We start from the raw sequence: 12,595 nt of genomic DNA, 5'->3' as shown, positions 1-12,595 counted from the left end.
CAGCAGTGCCCATCCTGCCGGGATTGGCTTCAGAGCAGGCGTCAGGAAAAGCCCAGGCAGCAGCAACAGCTCGGCACTGACGGGCAGAGCGAAGGGCGAGGGAGAACTGGCCGCTGGCAGCAGGTGAAGTGTCTGCTGTGCTCGTTTCCAGGACCTGGACCTTCCTCCTGCAACACGCTGGGAGCTGTGATGTCACAGAAGTTTCAGGGCCACTCCAGACGGAGAGATGGGGATCATGGAATGATCAAATCCTTGAATGCTTTGGCTTGCAAGGGCCCCTAAGGATCATCTGCTTTCAACCTGAGCAACTTCCCACCACACCAGGTTGCTCTGGACCCTGTCCAAGCTGGCCTTGGATGTTCCTGGCGATGGGGCATCCACAGCCTCTCTGCACTGCTCCCTGTGTCAGGGACAACCACCCTCCCAAGAAAGAACTTCTTCCCATCATCAAATCTATTCCAGCTCTTGCAGTTTGATCCCATTCCCCCTTGTCCTGTGACTACAGTTCCTGAGAAAGAGTCCTCTCCCACTTCCCTGTAGTTCAGGCAGTTCCTGCAGGGTCCCACGTGCGGCTGACCCTGCAGACAGGAGAGAGAGAAGCCAAGCTCCCAGAGAGAGAAAATGGGGAAAGTGACAGGAGGGAAGAGAGGGAAAAGGTAGACGTGGGCCCATGGCCCCCAGCAGCAGCAGCACCCACAGGCCCAAAGCCCCCCGCCCCCTGCCCGGCACAGCCTGCCCTGCCCCTCCAGCTGTCAGCCGAGTGGGGGACAGGGGCCAGTGGCCGCTGCCAGCAGCAGGAATGGGGGCAGGGTGAGGATGCCCTGGCTTGGCTTTTGTCTCTTGATCAGTGCGGGCACAGGGCAGTGCAAGGCGGGCTGGCAAGCCAAGGCCGGAGCCTTTGGAGGCTCCAAGCCTTAAACATCAGCCCCTGCAGCAGCCCAGATCCGGGTCCCGCAGTTCCCAAGGCTGCCATGGCCTTCAGAGCATGAAGGTGGATTTGGCATGCCTGTGGCCCGATGCCGCCTCCCGGTCCAGGAGTCCCCGTGGCTCCAGCAGCAAGGGTGGCTGAAGGCTTCCTGCCTGCTTTGGGCCATTGCTGCAGGGGCCACTGCTGTCAGAGCCCCCTCTCTGCTGCTGACAGCTCTGCTCCTGGGCACACTGCTCTGGCCCAGCCCAGGAAGAGCAGCAGTGCCCAGTGCCAGCAGTGGTGTCGGTGGGACCCCCTGTGCACAGGGACCCCCAGCCCCGGGGTGGCCGTGCCAGCCCCGCCAGGGACCTCCAGCCCCGGCAACCCAGAACAAGTGGAAAGCACAAGGGTGCAAACGCCGCCTGGGCCCAAAGGCATTGCAAAGAGAACTGAGATTTTAAAAAGAAACAGTATTTTTTTCCCAAAGATAGGCAAAAGCTAGGAATTACAGAAGATGTTTTATTTGGACAATCCTTATAAAAACAACAGTCTACAGAACAGGTTTACATGGGTGCTTATAGACTAACAAACTTCCAAACATATTTACATGGGAGCCTATAGACTAACAAACTTGCTAACATATTTACATGGGAGCCTATAGGGTAACAAACTTTAAAACATATTTACAGAAAACCTCTAAACCTAGAACGTAATTACAAAGGGGTCATATCAGTGTCCAGCATCTCCCTCAGTCCTGGAGGAAAGGATGCAGCAGCGCTGGACTCTGCTGCCAGCAGTGGCTCAGGTGGGCTGGGCGTGGGAAGCATCTGCTTCTCTTGCTCGTGGGGCTCCATCTTCATCCGAGGACCATGGGCTCCTCCTCATCCTTCTCATCAACCTCCATTTCCTCGGTGTCGTCCTCCACGTCCACCTCCATGTCCTCGGCAGTGTCTTGTGTGTCCACCTCCATCATTTCTTCTCCATGCACCACCATGTCCACTTCCATCTCCTCCAGGGTGTCTCTGACCGTCTGCAAGAGGCAGCACAATCTCACGCTGGGCTTGCTGTCCCACCCCATCCATTCCCACATGGCTGCAGCCTGCCCAAGCAGGGTGCCCCCCTCCCTGGAATGGCACTGTACCTCCACTGGGGCAGCAGTGCCCATCCTGCCGGGATTGGCTTCAGAGCAGGCGTCAGCAAAAGCCCAGGCAGCAGCAACAGCTCGGCACTGACGGGCAGAGCGAAGGGCGAGGGAGAACTGGCCGCTGGCAGCAGGTGAAGTGTCTGCTGTGCTCGTTTCCAGGACCTGGACCTTCCTCCTGCAACACGCTGGGAGCTGTGATGTCACAGAAGTTTCAGGGCCACTCCAGACGGAGAGATGGGGATCATGGAATGATCAAATCCTTGAATGCTTTGGCTTGCAAGGGCCCCTAAGGATCATCTGCTTTCAACCTGAGCAACTTCCCACCACACCAGGTTGCTCTGGACCCTGTCCAAGCTGGCCTTGGATGTTCCTGGCGATGGGGCATCCACAGCCTCTCTGCACTGCTCCCTGTGTCAGGGACAACCACCCTCCCAAGAAAGAACTTCTTCCCATCATCAAATCTATTCCAGCTCTTGCAGTTTGATCCCATTCCCCCTTGTCCTGTGACTACAGTTCCTGAGAAAGAGTCCTCTCCCACTTCCCTGTAGTTCAGGCAGTTCCTGCAGGGTCCCACGTGCGGCTGACCCTGCAGACAGGAGAGAGAGAAGCCAAGCTCCCAGAGAGAGAAAATGGGGAAAGTGACAGGAGGGAAGAGAGGGAAAAGGTAGACGTGGGCCCATGGCCCCCAGCAGCAGCAGCACCCACAGGCCCAAAGCCCCCCGCCCCCTGCCCGGCACAGCCTGCCCTGCCCCTCCAGCTGTCAGCCGAGTGGGGGACAGGGGCCAGTGGCCGCTGCCAGCAGCAGGAATGGGGGCAGGGTGAGGATGCCCTGGCTTGGCTTTTGTCTCTTGATCAGTGCGGGCACAGGGCAGTGCAAGGCGGGCTGGCAAGCCAAGGCCGGAGCCTTTGGAGGCTCCAAGCCTTAAACATCAGCCCCTGCAGCAGCCCAGGTCCGGGTCCCGCAGTTCCCAAGGCTGCCATGGCCTTCAGAGCATGAAGGTGGATTTGGCATGCCTGTGGCCCGATGCCGCCTCCCGGTCCAGGAGTCCCCGTGGCTCCAGCAGCAAGGGTGGCTGAAGGCTTCCTGCCTGCTTTGGGCCATTGCTGCAGGGGCCACTGCTGTCAGAGCCCCCTCTCTGCTGCTGACAGCTCTGCTCCTGGGGACACTGCTCTGGCCCAGCCCAGGAAGAGCAGCAGTGCCCAGTGCCAGCAGTGGTGTCGGTGGGACCCCCTGTGCACAGGGACCCCCAGCCCCGGGGTGGCCGTGCCAGCCCCGCCAGGGACCTCCAGCCCCGGCAACCCAGAACAAGTGGAAAGCACAAGGGTGCAAACGCCGCCTGGGCCCAAAGGCTTTGCAAAGAGAACTGAGATTTTAAAAAGAAACAGTATTTTTTTCCCAAAGATAGGCAAAAGCTAGGAATTACAGAAGATGTTTTATTTGGACAATCCTTATAAAAACAACAGTCTACAGAACAGGTTTACATGGGTGCTTATAGACTAACAAACTTCCAAACATATTTACATGGGAGCCTATAGACTAACAAACTTGCTAACATATTTACATGGGAGCCTATAGGGTAACAAACTTTAAAACATATTTACAGAAAACCTCTAAACCTAGAACGTAATTACAAAGGGGTCATATCAGTGTCCAGCATCTCCCTCAGTCCTGGAGGAAAGGATGCAGCAGCGCTGGACTCTGCTGCCAGCAGTGGCTCAGGTGGGCTGGGCGTGGGAAGCATCTGCTTCTCTTGCTCGTGGGGCTCCATCTTCATCCGAGGACCATGGGCTCCTCCTCATCCTTCTCATCAACCTCCATTTCCTCGGTGTCGTCCTCCACGTCCACCTCCATGTCCTCGGCAGTGTCTTGTGTGTCCACCTCCATCATTTCTTCTCCATGCACCACCATGTCCACTTCCATCTCCTCCAGGGTGTCTCTGACCGTCTGCAAGAGGCAGCACAATGTCACGCTGGGCTTGCTGTCCCACCCCATCCATTCCCACATGGCTGCAGCCTGCCCAAGCAGGGTGCCCCCCTCCCTGGAATGGCACTGTACCTCCACTGGGGCAGCAGTGCCCATCCTGCCGGGATTGGCTTCAGAGCAGGCGTCAGCAAAAGCCCAGGCAGCAGCAACAGCTCGGCACTGACGGGCAGAGCGAAGGGCGAGGGAGAACTGGCCGCTGGCAGCAGGTGAAGTGTCTGCTGTGCTCGTTTCCAGGACCTGGACCTTCCTCCTGCAACACGCTGGGAGCTGTGATGTCACAGAAGTTTCAGGGCCACTCCAGACGGAGAGATGGGGATCATGGAATGATCAAATCCTTGAATGCTTTGGCTTGCAAGGGCCCCTAAGGATCATCTGCTTTCAGCCTGAGCAACTTCCCACCACACCAGGTTGCTCTGGACCCTGCCCAAGCTGGCCTTGGATGTTCCTGGCGATGGGGCATCCACAGCCTCTCTGCACTGCTCCCTGTGTCAGGGACAACCACCCTCCCAAGAAAGAACTTCTTCCCATCATCAAATCTATTCCAGCTCTTGCAGTTTGATCCCATTCCCCCTTGTCCTGTGACTACAGTTCCTGAGAAAGAGTCCTCTCCCACTTCCCTGTAGTTCAGGCAGTTCCTGCAGGGTCCCACGTGTGGCTGACCCTGCAGACAGGAGAGAGAGAAGCCAAGCTCCCAGAGAGAGAAAATGGGGAAAGTGACAGGAGGGAAGAGAGGGAAAAGGTAGACGTGGGCCCATGGCCCCCAGCAGCAGCAGCACCCACAGGCCCAAAGCCCCCCGCCCCCTGCCCAGCACAGCCTGCCCTGCCCCTCCAGCTGTCAGCCGAGTGGGGGACAGGGGCCAGTGGCCGCTGCCAGCAGCAGGAATGGGGGCAGGGTGAGGATGCCCTGGCTTGGCTTTTGTCTCTTGATCAGTGCGGGCACAGGGCAGTGCAAGGCGGGCTGGCAAGCCAAGGCCGGAGCCTTTGGAGGCTCCAAGCCTTAAACATCAGCCCCTGCAGCAGCCCAGGTCCGGGTCCCGCAGTTCCCAAGGCTGCCATGGCCTTCAGAGCATGAAGGTGGATTTGGCATGCCTGTGGCCCGATGCCGCCTCCCGGTCCAGGAGTCCCCGTGGCTCCAGCAGCAAGGGTGGCTGAAGGCTTCCTGCCTGCTTTGGGCCATTGCTGCAGGGGCCACTGCTGTCAGAGCCCCCTCTCTGCTGCTGACAGCTCTGCTCCTGGGCACACTGCTCTGGCCCAGCCCAGGAAGAGCAGCAGTGCCCAGTGCCAGCAGTGGTGTCGGTGGGACCCCCTGTGCACAGGGACCCCCAGCCCCGGGGTGGCCGTGCCAGCCCCGCCAGGGACCTCCAGCCCCGGCAACCCAGAACAAGTGGAAAGCACAAGGGTGCAAACGCCGCCTGGGCCCAAAGGCTTTGCAAAGAGAACTGAGATTTTAAAAAGAAACAGTATTTTTTTCCCAAAGATAGGCAAAAGCTAGGAATTACAGAAGATGTTTTATTTGGACAATCCTTATAAAAACAACAGTCTACAGAACAGGTTTACATGGGTGCTTATAGACTAACAAACTTCCAAACATATTTACATGGGAGCCTATAGACTAACAAACTTGCTAACATATTTACATGGGAGCCTATAGGGTAACAAACTTTAAAACATATTTACAGAAAACCTCTAAACCTAGAACGTAATTACAAAGGGGTCATATCAGTGTCCAGCATCTCCCTCAGTCCTGGAGGAAAGGATGCAGCAGCGCTGGACTCTGCTGCCAGCAGTGGCTCAGGTGGGCTGGGCGTGGGAAGCATCTGCTTCTCTTGCTCGTGGGGCTCCATCTTCATCCGAGGACCATGGGCTCCTCCTCATCCTTCTCATCAACCTCCATTTCCTCGGTGTCGTCCTCCACGTCCACCTCCATGTCCTCGGCAGTGTCTTGTGTGTCCACCTCCATCATTTCTTCTCCATGCACCACCATGTCCACTTCCATCTCCTCCAGGGTGTCTCTGACCGTCTGCAAGAGGCAGCACAATGTCACGCTGGGCTTGCTGTCCCACCCCATCCATTCCCACATGGCTGCAGCCTGCCCAAGCAGGGTGCCCCCCTCCCTGGAATGGCACTGTACCTCCACTGGGGCAGCAGTGCCCATCCTGCCGGGATTGGCTTCAGAGCAGGCGTCAGCAAAAGCCCAGGCAGCAGCAACAGCTCGGCACTGACGGGCAGAGCGAAGGGCGAGGGAGAACTGGCCGCTGGCAGCAGGTGAAGTGTCTGCTGTGCTCGTTTCCAGGACCTGGACCTTCCTCCTGCAACACGCTGGGAGCTGTGATGTCACAGAAGTTTCAGGGCCACTCCAGACGGAGAGATGGGGATCATGGAATGATCAAATCCTTGAATGCTTTGGCTTGCAAGGGCCCCTAAGGATCATCTGCTTTCAGCCTGAGCAACTTCCCACCACACCAGGTTGCTCTGGACCCTGCCCAAGCTGGCCTTGGATGTTCCTGGCGATGGGGCATCCACAGCCTCTCTGCACTGCTCCCTGTGTCAGGGACAACCACCCTCCCAAGAAAGAACTTCTTCCCATCATCAAATCTATTCCAGCTCTTGCAGTTTGATCCCATTCCCCCTTGTCCTGTGACTACAGTTCCTGAGAAAGAGTCCTCTCCCACTTCCCTGTAGTTCAGGCAGTTCCTGCAGGGTCCCACGTGTGGCTGACCCTGCAGACAGGAGAGAGAGAAGCCAAGCTCCCAGAGAGAGAAAATGGGGAAAGTGACAGGAGGGAAGAGAGGGAAAAGGTAGACGTGGGCCCATGGCCCCCAGCAGCAGCAGCACCCACAGGCCCAAAGCCCCCCGCCCCCTGCCCAGCACAGCCTGCCCTGCCCCTCCAGCTGTCAGCCGAGTGGGGGACAGGGGCCAGTGGCCGCTGCCAGCAGCAGGAATGGGGGCAGGGTGAGGATGCCCTGGCTTGGCTTTTGTCTCTTGATCAGTGCGGGCACAGGGCAGTGCAAGGCGGGCTGGCAAGCCAAGGCCGGAGCCTTTGGAGGCTCCAAGCCTTAAACATCAGCCCCTGCAGCAGCCCAGGTCCGGGTCCCGCAGTTCCCAAGGCTGCCATGGCCTTCAGAGCATGAAGGTGGATTTGGCATGCCTGTGGCCCGATGCCGCCTCCCGGTCCAGGAGTCCCCGTGGCTCCAGCAGCAAGGGTGGCTGAAGGCTTCCTGCCTGCTTTGGGCCATTGCTGCAGGGGCCACTGCTGTCAGAGCCCCCTCTCTGCTGCTGACAGCTCTGCTCCTGGGGACACTGCTCTGGCCCAGCCCAGGAAGAGCAGCAGTGCCCAGTGCCAGCAGTGGTGTCGGTGGGACCCCCTGTGCACAGGGACCCCCAGCCCCGGGGTGGCCGTGCCAGCCCCGCCAGGGACCTCCAGCCCCGGCAACCCAGAACAAGTGGAAAGCACAAGGGTGCAAACGCCGCCTGGGCCCAAAGGCTTTGCAAAGAGAACTGAGATTTTAAAAAGAAACAGTATTTTTTTCCCAAAGATAGGCAAAAGCTAGGAATTACAGAAGATGTTTTATTTGGACAATCCTTATAAAAACAACAGTCTACAGAACAGGTTTACATGGGTGCTTATAGACTAACAAACTTCCAAACATATTTACATGGGAGCCTATAGACTAACAAACTTGCTAACATATTTACATGGGAGCCTATAGGGTAACAAACTTTAAAACATATTTACAGAAAACCTCTAAACCTAGAACGTAATTACAAAGGGGTCATATCAGTGTCCAGCATCTCCCTCAGTCCTGGAGGAAAGGATGCAGCAGCGCTGGACTCTGCTGCCAGCAGTGGCTCAGGTGGGCTGGGCGTGGGAAGCATCTGCTTCTCTTGCTCGTGGGGCTCCATCTTCATCCGAGGACCATGGGCTCCTCCTCATCCTTCTCATCAACCTCCATTTCCTCGGTGTCGTCCTCCACGTCCACCTCCATGTCCTCGGCAGTGTCTTGTGTGTCCACCTCCATCATTTCTTCTCCATGCACCACCATGTCCACTTCCATCTCCTCCAGGGTGTCTCTGACCGTCTGCAAGAGGCAGCACAATGTCACGCTGGGCTTGCTGTCCCACCCCATCCATTCCCACATGGCTGCAGCCTGCCCAAGCAGGGTGCCCCCCTCCCTGGAATGGCACTGTACCTCCACTGGGGCAGCAGTGCCCATCCTGCCGGGATTGGCTTCAGAGCAGGCGTCAGCAAAAGCCCAGGCAGCAGCAACAGCTCGGCACTGACGGGCAGAGCGAAGGGCGAGGGAGAACTGGCCGCTGGCAGCAGGTGAAGTGTCTGCTGTGCTCGTTTCCAGGACCTGGACCTTCCTCCTGCAACACGCTGGGAGCTGTGATGTCACAGAAGTTTCAGGGCCACTCCAGACGGAGAGATGGGGATCATGGAATGATCAAATCCTTGAATGCTTTGGCTTGCAAGGGCCCCTAAGGATCATCTGCTTTCAGCCTGAGCAACTTCCCACCACACCAGGTTGCTCTGGACCCTGCCCAAGCTGGCCTTGGATGTTCCTGGCGATGGGGCATCCACAGCCTCTCTGCACTGCTCCCTGTGTCAGGGACAACCACCCTCCCAAGAAAGAACTTCTTCCCATCATCAAATCTATTCCAGCTCTTGCAGTTTGATCCCATTCCCCCTTGTCCTGTGACTACAGTTCCTGAGAAAGAGTCCTCTCCCACTTCCCTGTAGTTCAGGCAGTTCCTGCAGGGTCCCACGTGTGGCTGACCCTGCAGACAGGAGAGAGAGAAGCCAAGCTCCCAGAGAGAGAAAATGGGGAAAGTGACAGGAGGGAAGAGAGGGAAAAGGTAGACGTGGGCCCATGGCCCCCAGCAGCAGCAGCACCCACAGGCCCAAAGCCCCCCGCCCCCTGCCCGGCACAGCCTGCCCTGCCCCTCCAGCTGTCAGCCGAGTGGGGGACAGGGGCCAGTGGCCGCTGCCAGCAGCAGGAATGGGGGCAGGGTGAGGATGCCCTGGCTTGGCTTTTGTCTCTTGATCAGTGCGGGCACAGGGCAGTGCAAGGCGGGCTGGCAAGCCAAGGCCGGAGCCTTTGGAGGCTCCAAGCCTTAAACATCAGCCCCTGCAGCAGCCCAGGTCCGGGTCCCGCAGTTCCCAAGGCTGCCATGGCCTTCAGAGCATGAAGGTGGATTTGGCATGCCTGTGGCCCGATGCCGCCTCCCGGTCCAGGAGTCCCCGTGGCTCCAGCAGCAAGGGTGGCTGAAGGCTTCCTGCCTGCTTTGGGCCATTGCTGCAGGGGCCACTGCTGTCAGAGCCCCCTCTCTGCTGCTGACAGCTCTGCTCCTGGGGACACTGCTCTGGCCCAGCCCAGGAAGAGCAGCAGTGCCCAGTGCCAGCAGTGGTGTCGGTGGGACCCCCTGTGCACAGGGACCCCCAGCCCCGGGGTGGCCGTGCCAGCCCCGCCAGGGACCTCCAGCCCCGGCAACCCAGAACAAGTGGAAAGCACAAGGGTGCAAACGCCGCCTGGGCCCAAAGGCTTTGCAAAGAGAACTGAGATTTTAAAAAGAAACAGTATTTTTTTCCCAAAGATAGGCAAAAGCTAGGAATTACAGAAGATGTTTTATTTGGACAATCCTTATAAAAACAACAGTCTACAGAACAGGTTTACATGGGTGCTTATAGACTAACAAACTTCCAAACATATTTACATGGGAGCCTATAGACTAACAAACTTGCTAACATATTTACATGGGAGCCTATAGGGTAACAAACTTTAAAACATATTTACAGAAAACCTCTAAACCTAGAACGTAATTACAAAGGGGTCATATCAGTGTCCAGCATCTCCCTCAGTCCTGGAGGAAAGGATGCAGCAGCGCTGGACTCTGCTGCCAGCAGTGGCTCAGGTGGGCTGGGCGTGGGAAGCATCTGCTTCTCTTGCTCGTGGGGCTCCATCTTCATCCGAGGACCATGGGCTCCTCCTCATCCTTCTCATCAACCTCCATTTCCTCGGTGTCGTCCTCCACGTCCACCTCCATGTCCTCGGCAGTGTCTTGTGTGTCCACCTCCATCATTTCTTCTCCATGCACCACCATGTCCACTTCCATCTCCTCCAGGGTGTCTCTGACCGTCTGCAAGAGGCAGCACAATGTCACGCTGGGCTTGCTGTCCCACCCCATCCATTCCCACATGGCTGCAGCCTGCCCAAGCAGGGTGCCCCCCTCCCTGGAATGGCACTGTACCTCCACTGGGGCAGCAGTGCCCATCCTGCCGGGATTGGCTTCAGAGCAGGCGTCAGCAAAAGCCCAGGCAGCAGCAACAGCTCGGCACTGACGGGCAGAGCGAAGGGCGAGGGAGAACTGGCCGCTGGCAGCAGGTGAAGTGTCTGCTGTGCTCGTTTCCAGGACCTGGACCTTCCTCCTGCAACACGCTGGGAGCTGTGATGTCACAGAAGTTTCAGGGCCACTCCAGACGGAGAGATGGGGATCATGGAATGATCAAATCCTTGAATGCTTTGGCTTGCAAGGGCCCCTAAGGATCATCTGCTTTCAGCCTGAGCAACTTCCCACCACACCAGGTTGCTCTGGACCCTGCCCAAGCTGGCCTTGGATGTTCCTGGCGATGGGGCATCCACAGCCTCTCTGCACTGCTCCCTGTGTCAGGGACAACCACCCTCCCAAGAAAGAACTTCTTCCCATCATCAAATCTATTCCAGCTCTTGCAGTTTGATCCCATTCCCCCTTGTCCTGTGACTACAGTTCCTGAGAAAGAGTCCTCTCCCACTTCCCTGTAGTTCAGGCAGTTCCTGCAGGGTCCCACGTGTGGCTGACCCTGCAGACAGGAGAGAGAGAAGCCAAGCTCCCAGAGAGAGAAAATGGGGAAAGTGACAGGAGGGAAGAGAGGGAAAAGGTAGACGTGGGCCCATGGCCCCCAGCAGCAGCAGCACCCACAGGCCCAAAGCCCCCCGCCCCCTGCCCGGCACAGCCTGCCCTGCCCCTCCAGCTGTCAGCCGAGTGGGGGACAGGGGCCAGTGGCCGCTGCCAGCAGCAGGAATGGGGGCAGGGTGAGGATGCCCTGGCTTGGCTTTTGTCTCTTGATCAGTGCGGGCACAGGGCAGTGCAAGGCGGGCTGGCAAGCCAAGGCCGGAGCCTTTGGAGGCTCCAAGCCTTAAACATCAGCCCCTGCAGCAGCCCAGGTCCGGGTCCCGCAGTTCCCAAGGCTGCCATGGCCTTCAGAGCATGAAGGTGGATTTGGCATGCCTGTGGCCCGATGCCGCCTCCCGGTCCAGGAGTCCCCGTGGCTCCAGCAGCAAGGGTGGCTGAAGGCTTCCTGCCTGCTTTGGGCCATTGCTGCAGGGGCCACTGCTGTCAGAGCCCCCTCTCTGCTGCTGACAGCTCTGCTCCTGGGGACACTGCTCTGGCCCAGCCCAGGAAGAGCAGCAGTGCCCAGTGCCAGCAGTGGTGTCGGTGGGACCCCCTGTGCACAGGGACCCCCAGCCCCGGGGTGGCCGTGCCAGCCCCGCCAGGGACCTCCAGCCCCGGCAACCCAGAACAAGTGGAAAGCACAAGGGTGCAAACGCCGCCTGGGCCCAAAGGCTTTGCAAAGAGAACTGAGATTTTAAAAAGAAACAGTATTTTTTTCCCAAAGATAGGCAAAAGCTAGGAATTACAGAAGATGTTTTATTTGGACAATCCTTATAAAAACAACAGTCTACAGAACAGGTTTACATGGGTGCTTATAGACTAACAAACTTCCAAACATATTTACATGGGAGCCTATAGACTAACAAACTTGCTAACATATTTACATGGGAGCCTATAGGGTAACAAACTTTAAAACATATTTACAGAAAACCTCTAAACCTAGAACGTAATTACAAAGGGGTCATATCAGTGTCCAGCATCTCCCTCAGTCCTGGAGGAAAGGATGCAGCAGCGCTGGACTCTGCTGCCAGCAGTGGCTCAGGTGGGCTGGGCGTGGGAAGCATCTGCTTCTCTTGCTCGTGGGGCTCCATCTTCATCCGAGGACCATGGGCTCCTCCTCATCCTTCTCATCAACCTCCATTTCCTCGGTGTCGTCCTCCACGTCCACCTCCATGTCCTCGGCAGTGTCTTGTGTGTCCACCTCCATCATTTCTTCTCCATGCACCACCATGTCCACTTCCATCTCCTCCAGGGTGTCTCTGACCGTCTGCAAGAGGCAGCACAATGTCACGCTGGGCTTGCTGTCCCACCCCATCCATTCCCACATGGCTGCAGCCTGCCCAAGCAGGGTGCCCCCCTCCCTGGAATGGCACTGTACCTCCACTGGGGCAGCAGTGCCCATCCTGCCGGGATTGGCTTCAGAGCAGGCGTCAGCAAAAGCCCAGGCAGCAGCAACAGCTCGGCACTGACGGGCAGAGCGAAGGGCGAGGGAGAACTGGCCGCTGGCAGCAGGTGAAGTGTCTGCTGTGCTCGTTTCCAGGACCTGGACCTTCCTCCTGCAACACGCTGGGAGCTGTGATGTCACAGAAGTTTCAGGGCCACTCCAGACGGAGAGATGGGGATCATGGAA

General features: G+C 57.6%; 1 protein-coding gene and 1 long non-coding RNA gene across 3 annotated transcripts in view; one reads left to right on the top strand and one right to left on the bottom strand.

Moving 5' to 3' along the window:
* SIL1 (SIL1 nucleotide exchange factor) overlaps positions 1-12,595 on the top strand; it is a 106,876-nt gene that overhangs the window by 52,076 nt on the left and 42,205 nt on the right. The window lies entirely within an intron of this gene.
* LOC128795563 (uncharacterized) lies at positions 1,413-2,187 on the bottom strand. Its single transcript, XR_008433586.1, has 2 exons — positions 2,049-2,187; positions 1,413-1,937 (listed from the first exon to the last, which is right to left on the bottom strand). It is a non-coding gene; the product is annotated as an uncharacterized LOC128795563 (long non-coding RNA).

Source organism: Vidua chalybeata, chromosome 15 (genome assembly GCF_026979565.1).
Source record: "Vidua chalybeata isolate OUT-0048 chromosome 15, bVidCha1 merged haplotype, whole genome shotgun sequence".
Lineage (NCBI taxonomy): Eukaryota > Metazoa > Chordata > Aves > Passeriformes > Viduidae > Vidua > Vidua chalybeata.
This window is presented reverse-complemented; position numbering and strand designations above follow the sequence as displayed.